Below are 10000 nucleotides of genomic sequence, written 5' to 3'. Positions count from 1 at the left end.
TGTGTGTGTGTGTGTGTTTGCATGTGTGTGTGTGTTTGCATGTGTGTGTGTTTGCATGTGTGTGTGTGTGTGTTAGCATGTCTGTGTGTGTGTGTGTGTGTGTGTGTGTGTGTGTGTTTGCATGTGTGTGTGTGTGTGTGTGTGTGTGTGTGTGTGTGTGTGTGTGTGTGTGTGTGTGTGTGTGTGTGTGTGTGTGTGTGTATGTGTGTGTGTGTGTGTGTGTGTATGTGTGTTTGTGTATGTGTGTGTGTGAGTGTGTGTGTGTGTGTGTGTGTGTGTGTGTGTGTGTGTGTGTGTGTGTGTGTGCGCGCGCGCATGCATCCATGTAAATTTTTTTAATTATGCATACATAAAATACAAAATTACACACTTATTAAGGTGTAATAACTCAGATTATAAATTTCAAACCCATACGCAATATTGTTTCAATCAATCCCTTCTGACATTAGAGTTTTTGAATTAATCGAGCAGTGTAAAATAGTATTTAAACATTTCAAGTGTCCATTTTAAAGACAAAAAATACAGAAATGAGTTTAAAATACTTCAGCCGTTCTTCGTTCATATATTTGTGCATTATAGAGCGCCCAAGAAACATTTCTTTTACATTACAAACATCTTATGTTTCAATCTTATTTTCAATTATGAGCTGCACAATGTGAAATATTTAACATTTTTTAAGTTTTCAGTCACGCTTTTTTCTCTCCATAATACGTTTTTAATGCATGCAATGACACCTTATAAATATAAATGCCAAATTAAAAATTTAAATGGCATTTTTCACGTTCAATCACTTTATCCGCATTAATTAAAGCGTTTGATATTTATTCTGCAATTAAACATCGTCCGATTGAGTGATCTCTTGATGCTTTAACTCATTGGGAGATCTTTAAACAATAATGTAGTGCTCAGTTAAGCAGATGACGACTGTGTGTCATTAAAGATAAAATATCTGATTTAAAGATGTCAATTATAGCATATAGTGTCTCACAAGGATAAAAGAGTGAAATATCACAAATGCAGCAATAACTCAAATATTCCATGTACTTTTATGCTAAAAACATGCTTTGGTAAATATTCATTTTTAATGGTAATTCATATTAATTTTGGACATTAATAATGACTATAATAATGCATATGTTTTAATGTGTCTTTCTTCAGGAAGAAGTGAACTTTGAAATGAAGTGAAATTCGACCTTGCACAGGTAAATATGGATATTAATTAATTTTATTCTATGTCATTTATCTTTTTAATTGCTGTAATTTCATTATTTCGTCTTTTTTGAAAAATAAACCGGAGTGGTCATTTAACATGTATAGATGAGATAGTCTTGAATATTTCCTGCGTGTTAAAAAGCGTGTTTTACCTCTGTCACCTTTGAACATTGAGTTCAAGTCCGAGCTTCAAAGTGTGCGTTGTTGCACGCCGAAATGTCTTATTTTTATGTAAAAACTTATTTTAAGAAAGCCTGTTTTTATTTCTGTGTTTTGAACTGTACGTTAAAGATAATTAATGTACTTTGGAGCAATTTTGCATTCTTCTGTAGCTGATTGTGGCGCCCTCTAGAGTCTAATGGTGCGTTCACATACAGCGCGAAGAAAATTTAGGTTTTCAATTGTCAATTTTGACCGCTGGATTATAAATGTGTGTTTAAACTTGCATTCGCGCGAGTAACGCTAACCTGCGAGTATTCCCGCTTCTCTTCTGGAAAAAGACAGGAGGCGGGGCTTCTACGACGTGGTTCATTGTAAAGTACAATCAATAGCTGGAATCAAGTAGTCGCACATATTTTCAGAACTTACCAGGTAGTTCAACTTCCTCCAAGCGATGTCTTTATTCGTCCGGTCTCTGTACATGTATGACGTTGTGTCGTACAATTTCGGGTGCCCACACACCGCTACAACAATTCTTTCATCCATTTTTCCAGATTTCTTCTGCTACTACGTCAGTACGTCAGTGACATCCGGACAATCTCAATGCTGATAGGCTTTCGCGAGAACGCGTCAAGCTAATTCTTCGCTCAAGTTGAAAATGTTAACTCGCGAATGAAGCGATGTCGCCATTTGCTTCATTCTTGCCACCCAGCGCGAATTTGCGTATATTCGCATCTTTGCATTGACTTTGTATGGAAGCGTGCCTTGCGTTGAATGTGAACGCACCATAAACCCGACACTGATTAACCGTTAGCTTACCTAATGTTGGAGCAGAGCTAACTCGCAATCCCTTTATCGAAAATTCATTTTTAAAATGCCCTACAGTTTCAATTTTACGGCAGCACTCATTGTGAGCGAGTAATTGTTGTGCATGTTGAGTTAAAAAGATTACCGCGACTGCTGTGAACATATTTTGTAGATTTAGTATGATGATAGACAAACCACATTTGCTATCGCTAATATGACAAAGGGGTTGCATGCTTTCAAAGTTAGCGTGATTTGTATGGGATCTGTTATTGTGTTTACCGCACGAGGAAACTGGCAAGAATTCACCATTTGGCATTTAGCCGCGTAATTGTTGCCGAGTGACTGCATTCAAACAAGCGTCTTCACAGCGTCCTGGACCTCTATATTAGCTATAAAACATCGGAGTCTAAAGCAACGCTGAACCTTCAACTGCTCAAATCATCCCTAGCTTGGCTAGTTATACAACATGCAAATTGTTTATGAGGAGGCTAGGTGTCACGTTTCCGCTAACGGCATTCTTGACGTTCACGCCACTTCACACGACTACATTTCTGTTTGAACACTGATTTTGCTACGTTGACACCTCACGTCCGTTCTAGAATGATGTTTTCCTCCACCGAAAACGGAGCGTTTCAAAAATGTACCGCATACTTCGAAAAACGCTTTCAAATCAGACCGTATAATGGATGGAGTAAGGAACTGTTCTGACGCTTAAAACAAAAGCTAGACTCAACGCATATAACAGAGCGCAGGTGTCTTGAGACGCGTTTTTAAAATTCAAGTATTTTTTAACTTGAATAAAACTGCACGAGATGCAGCGTAACGGTCAAAAACGTCCGTCAATAGTTCAGCTTGGGTTAATGAAGTAAAAACATGGTAAATGTTGTGGTTACCATGGTTTTACCACAAACGCCATAGTTCAGCTTGGGTTAATGAAGTAAAAACATGGTAAATGTTGTGGTTACCATGGTTTTACCACAAACACCATAGTTCAGCTTGGGTTAATGAAGTAAAAGCATGGTAAATGTTGCGGTTACCATGGTTTTACCTCAAACGCCATAGTTCAGCTTGGGTTAATGAAGTAAAAACATGGTAAATGTTGCGGTTACCATGGTTTTACCTCAAACGCCATAGTTCAGCTTGGGTTAATGTAGAAAAAACATGGTAAATATTACGGTTACCATGGTTTTACCTCAAACGCCATAGTTCAGCTTGGGTTAATGAAGTAAAAACATGGTAAATGTTGTGGTTACCATGGTTTTACCACAAATGCCATAGTTCAGCTTGGGTTAATGAAGAAAAAGCATGGTAAATGTTGTGGTTACCATGGTTTTACCACAAATGCCATAGTTCAGCTTGGGTTAATGAAGTAAAAGCATGGTAAATGTTGCGGTTACCATGGTTTTACCTCAAACGCCATAATTCAGCTTGGGTTAATGTAGAAAAAACATGGTAAATATTAGGGTTACCATGGTTTTACCACAAATGCCATAGTTCAGCTTGGGTTAATGAAGTAAAAGCATGGTAAATGTTGTGGTTACCATGGTTTTACCACAAACGCCATAGTTCAGCTTGGGTTAATGAAGTAAAAACATGGTAAATGTTGTGGTTACCATGGTTTTACCACAAACGCCATAGTTCAGCTTGGGTTAATGAAGTAAAAGCATGGTAAATGTTGCGGTTACCATGGTTTTACCTCAAACGCCATAGTTCAGCTTGGGTTAATGTAGAAAAAACATGGTAAATATTACGGTTACCATGGTTTTACCTCAAACGCCATAGTTCAGCTTGGGTTAATGAAGTAAAAACATGGTAAATGTTGCGGTTACCATGGTTTTACCTCAAACGCCATAGTTCAGCTTGGGTTAATGAAGTAAAAACATGGTAAATGTTGTGGTTACCATGGTTTTACCACAAACGCCATAGTTCAGCTTGGGTTAATGAAGTAAAAGCATGGTAAATGTTGCGGTTACCATGGTTTTACCTCAAACGCCATAGTTCAGCTTGGGTTAATGTAGAAAAAACATGGTAAATATTACGGTTACCATGGTTTTACCTCAAACGCCATAGTTCAGCTTGGGTTAATGAAGTAAAAACATGGTAAATGTTGTGGTTACCATGGTTTTACCACAAATGCCATAGTTCAGCTTGGGTTAATGAAGAAAAAGCATGGTAAATGTTGCGGTTACCATGGTTTTACCACAATCGCCATAGTTCAGCTTGGTTTAATGTAGTAAAATGTGGTAAATATTGCGGTTACCATGGTTTTACCACAAACGCCGTAGTTCAGCTTGGGTTAATGTAGTAAAAACGTGGTAAATGTTGTGGTTACCATGGTTTTACTACAAATGCCATAGTTCAGCTTGGGTTAATGAAGTAAAAGCATGGTAAATGTTGCGGTTACCATGGTTTTACCACAAATGCCATAGTTCAGCTTGGGTTAATGTAGTAAAAACGTGGTAAATGTTGTGGTTACCATGGTTTTACTACAATTATTCACAAAGGACGTATTCTTGAATTCAAAAACAACTGTTTAAAGGAATATTTCGTTTTCAACACAAGTTAAGCTCAATCAACAGCATTTGTGGCATAATATTGATTACCACAAAATAATCCCAAAATAATCCCAACTTGTCCCTGAATTTCTTAAAAAAAAAAAAAAAAAGCACAAATCTGGGTTACAGTGAGGCACTTACAATGGATCTGAATAAAGAAACAGCAACAATGAAAAATATTGTAGACGGACACAAGAATGCATTCGGTGTTAACTGCTAAAACATAGCCACTTCCACATGATTGTTTGCTAGCACCTGTCATGTTCAGCTCCCCAATTTGGCTTGGCATAAAACACCATCCATATTGCTCTGTGAAAATGCATTATGAACCATATTGCATAACTCTACCCAATGCATGCAAGTTTCCACACCACCTCCTGTAAGCGCACAAAGCACACACATCTTTCCGTAGTGTACCCATCTGAGGGGTTTGTGTTTAGTTCCTCTCACACAGACCTGAGTGTACTTTTCCACCGAGCAGATGGTGCACGGTATGGCATGCAATATCGCAGAGAGGCGCTCGAGTAAGGGCAAACTTTAGAAGCGAATCTTAAAGGGAAATTGATTTTGGGTGGGTTTTAGGGAGGTTTAGGGCAGTGGTTCTCAAAATTTTGCATCAGACATCAAGTGGTGACCACAATTGTATATTATACAATTATAAAATAGGAAACAAAAAGTGTCTTTAAACATTTATACACTGGTGCATTTTTGGGCTGCCGCACGCAATTTTTCAAACTCAAATGTAAAAGCTCACAATCACGCATATCGCAAAAAATGTATTTTGTATACGTTTATAATCTTATGATAAAGGCTCTGTTCACTCGACCTCAATTTGTCTTATTTTGTTCCACTAGATTGCAGCAAACACTAGAAAAACTAATTTGTTCTCTATCACATTTCATCACAATACACAGATGTGAAATGTAGGTGGCGCTCTAACTCATTTGATCCCTCACAGATGTGCTCGTCCATAGACATTCAGTCTAATGTTCAGTTCAAGCACCACCCTCATTGTTTAATTAAATATCTCGGCCTTCGAGTGAACTTGAAACTCAAATCTTGGTGTCATTAAAAAGCTGAGATCCTCCACATTTAAGATACAAAATATTTTATCATCAATACTCAAAAATATATTTTCTGACGATTTTGTTTTTTTTTTTTGCATGGTTTTCCTTCTGGATAGCTTATTTTGTTCTGGACATCTAATATATAACATTGGATTATTCAGCCAAGCAAGCTCACAGACACGTAAACAATGGCTCATTTTTTAGGTAAAATCAAATATAAAGTTTTTAGTTATTTGGGACTTACAGCAGCAGTGATCGCCTCATAAATGAGACGTTTGTATTTGATGACTTACAGAAATCATATTTCACTTTGTGATTCTTTTGAATATCTTTTGAACTGTGTTATTAGGGCAACAAAATAACCTATACAGTCACATTCCTGAGAATGAGAGCTTTCGTTTGATATATGACTTGCCCATTTATGTGCTACGTGTAGGAATTGTATTTTTATATAAATATTTCTACCCCGTTACCTCTAGGGGGCGCTAATTTTCAACGCGAATGTTTTCGGGCCTTATTTAGTTATTTTACATAACATAAATGCAGAAATTCAGATTCTAAGCTTTACAAATGATACCTCATATGCCTGACTTATGCATACAGAGACTTTAATGTTTTAAGCTTAAACTTATGACCCGTCGGCGGAGAAATGCATTTTGGGTGGGTTTTAGGGAGGTTTAGAGCAGTGGTTCCAAAATGTTGCATTGGACATCAAACTGCGACTAAAATGGTTTATCTTATTGAGGTAAACAAAAATGTGTATATAATTAAATGTTTAGATTTATTAATATTATCATTAACTGCATTAGCCCTGTTAAATGCATTGCGCTGTATCTAGCTTTGTTTAGCGTGTGAAGACTGAGTTGTTTAATTCACTCCCCTAACAGATTATTTAGCATGAATCTACTGTACACTTTATATGCCAAAGCACCATAGTTACTACGGTAAGTAGCCTACAATCAAACCATGCTCAGTTTTTAAGAGGTAGTAGATCGTTAGCATCATAGGCTAATGTCTGATGGCCATAAGAAGGGCTGTTAGCCAAATTAGCAGTAAAATGTGCAGTTGCTAATGCACTATTCGAGGATTGGGGAGCAGGAGGCCTCTGAGACGGTCGAGGTATGTTAGCTGTGTGCTAATAATAGCATAGCAACAGACGCATATCTGTCTGGCCGTGGCAGGGGGCACAGGCGGGGCATAAGGCACCAGAGGGTGTTTAGGCTAATGAGTCATCTCTGGATCACAAAACATGGTTGAAATGTTCTAAACACTCAAGATAGCAGATGTGAGGCCACAAGATCCATAATAACAAATATGGCCGAAATGAATAATCCACATTGACAAATTTGTTTGAATTGTTAAATAGTTGTTTGATCTCATTTGACCTAGCATAAACTGATTTTAAAGGGATAGTTCACCAAAAAAATTGCTCTCATGAACGGTCATATGGAGAAGAACTGCCAAAATTAAAGCCATAGTAACCACAAAATGAACTTAGTATGTTTTTACCATGAATATCATATTTCTAATATGTTTTCTGTAGTAAAACTATGGTTAATGTTGTGGTTACTATGGTTTTAATACACATATCATAGGTCAGCCATGTTTATTGTTGTAAAGCGATGGTTAATGTTTATAAGGGTGGATAAAGCTATTGCAAGAGAACCCAAAAATAACTGTGGGAACACAAAATTATTGTAAGAGAATGAAAAACAAGTTAGCGAGGAAACTTAACTTATTGCAAGTTAAATCAAATTAATGCAAGTGAAAGCAAAAGTTTTTGCAAGAGAATTAAAAAACATTTAAGGGAACGCAAAATGATTTCAGGGGAAAGCTACATTTTACGTTCCCTTATTGCGAGGGAACGTAAACATTTTAACGATGGAACGCAAAACATATTGCGAGGGAACATAAACGTTTTAACGATGGAACGCAAAACATATTGCGAGGGAACATAAACGTTTTAACGATGGAACGCAAAACTATTGCGAGGGAACGTAAACATTTTAATGATGGAACGCAAAACTATTGCGAGGGAACGTAAAAATTTTAAAGATGGAACGCAAAACTATTGCGAGGGAACGTAAACATTTTAACGATGGAACGCAAAACTATTGCGAGGGAACGTAAACATTTTAACGATGGAACGCAAAACTATTGCGAGGGAACGTAAACATTTTATTGATGGAACGCAAAACTATTGCGAGGGAACGTAAAAATTTTAACGATGGAACGCAAAACTATTGCGAGGGAACATAAACATTTTAACGATGGAACGCAAAACTATTACGAGGGAACGTAAACATTTTAACGATGGAACGCAAAACTATTGCGAGGGGACGTAAACATTTTGACGATGGAACGCAAAACTATTGCGAGGGGACGTAAACATTTTGACGATGGAACGCAAAACTATTGCGAGGGAACGTAAACATTTTTACGATGGAACGCAAAACTATTGCGAGGGAACGTAAACATTTTAACGATGGAACGCAAAACTATTGCGAGGGAACGTAAACATTTTAACGATGGAACGCAAAACTATTGCGAGGGAACGTAAACATTTTAACGATGGAACGCAAAACTATTGCGAGGAACGTAAACATTTTAACGATGGAACGCAAAACTATTGCGAGGAACGTAAACATTTTAACGATGGAACGCAAAACTATTGCGAGGGAACGTAAACATTTTAACGATGGAACGCAAAACTATTGCGAGGGAACGTAAACATTTTAACGATGGAACGCAAAACTATTGCGAGGGAACGTAAAAATTTTAACGATGGAACGCAAAACTATTGCGAGGGAACAAACATTTTAACGATGGAACGCAAAACTATTATGAGGGAACGTAAACATTTTAACGATGGAACGCAAAACTATTGCGAGGGAATGTAAACATTTTAACGATGGAACCCAAAACTAATATGAGGGAACGTAAAAATTTAACGATGGAACGCAAAACTATTGCGAGGGAACGTAAACATTTTAACGATGGAATGCAAAACTATTGCAAGGGGACGTAAACATTTTAACGATGGAACGCAAAACTATTGCGAGGGAACGTAAACATTTTAACGATGGAACGCAAAACTATTGCGAGGGAACAAACATTTTAACGATGGAACGCAAAACTATTACGAGGGAACGTAAACATTTTAACGATGGAACGCAAAACTATTGCGAGGGAACGTAAACATTTTAACGATGGAACGCAAAACTATTGCGAGGGAACGTAAAAATTTAACGATGGAACGCAAAACTATTGCGAGGGAACGTAAACATTTTGACGATGGAATGCAAAACTATTGCGAGGGAACGTAAACATTTTAACGATGGAACGCAAAACTATTGCGAGGGAACGTAAACATTTTAACGATGGAACGCAAAACTATTGCGAGGGAACGTAAACATTTTAACGATGGAACGCAAAACTATTGCGAGGGAACGTAAACATTTTAACGATGGAACGCAAAACTATTGCGAGGGAACGTAAACATTTTAACGATGGAACGCAAAACTATTGCGAGGGAACGTAAACATTTTAACGATGGAATGCAAAACTATTTCTGAAAATGAATTCCCTTTCTGTCCTATAAGCGGCTCCATAAGAACAACATGAGGTTGAGTAAATAAAGACAGAAATTCATTTTCACAGAAGACATTTTCAGAATGTAAATTTTTAGGGGAGCTGTTCCTTTAAGGCTTTTAGCTGTGTGAACAGTACAGTACACAGACTTTAAAGCAGTGTGGTTTTCAGGTGCTGTTGGCAAAGGTTACCGTTCTGCTTTAATAACAGGATGCAGCTGCTCTCCGTCATGAGCACAAGACTGACTCAGTGTGCGTTTGACCAGAGCAGTGGTCCATAAGTCTTTTCTGGCCTGTCACTAAATTGCTTTTTCACATTGTTTCAGTTACAGGGAACGAAGGAAACTCTGGCGTTAACAAGGCAAGTTTGGCCAGCGCATGCTGAAAACGGGTTCAAATCAGGCTACGCATACTGTGCCGTAAACTCGCTTGAGGAACAATGAGAGCTAGCTCGTGTACAGCCGCGGCGGGTCTGCTTTGGCATGGAGCCTTTATTGGGTATTGTCTTGTAGGTTATGACAAATTATGAACAAATAATGTGGAAACGGTTGCATGAATGACACGCCAGTGAGGAAATTAGCACGACAGGCTGAGCTCGGCCCGATTGTTC

The 10000-nt window shown here is 37.8% G+C and overlaps 1 protein-coding gene across 3 annotated transcripts in view; it reads left to right on the top strand.

Moving 5' to 3' along the window:
* The window catches only part of LOC127638177 (uncharacterized), a 61262-nt gene that overhangs the window by 46642 nt on the left and 4620 nt on the right, over nucleotides 1–10000 (top strand). For all 3 annotated transcript variants that reach the window (XM_052119596.1, XM_052119597.1, XM_052119595.1), the window contains one exon: nucleotides 1159–1202. The gene's annotated coding sequence lies outside the window, so the exon portion shown is untranslated. The remainder of the gene's footprint in view (nucleotides 1–1158; nucleotides 1203–10000) is intronic.

This window comes from Xyrauchen texanus, chromosome 46 (genome assembly GCF_025860055.1).
Source record: "Xyrauchen texanus isolate HMW12.3.18 chromosome 46, RBS_HiC_50CHRs, whole genome shotgun sequence".
NCBI classification, from domain to species: Eukaryota; Metazoa; Chordata; class Actinopteri; order Cypriniformes; family Catostomidae; genus Xyrauchen; species Xyrauchen texanus.
Note: the sequence above shows the minus strand (reverse complement) of the source record. Positions and strands in the feature narration are given on the sequence as shown.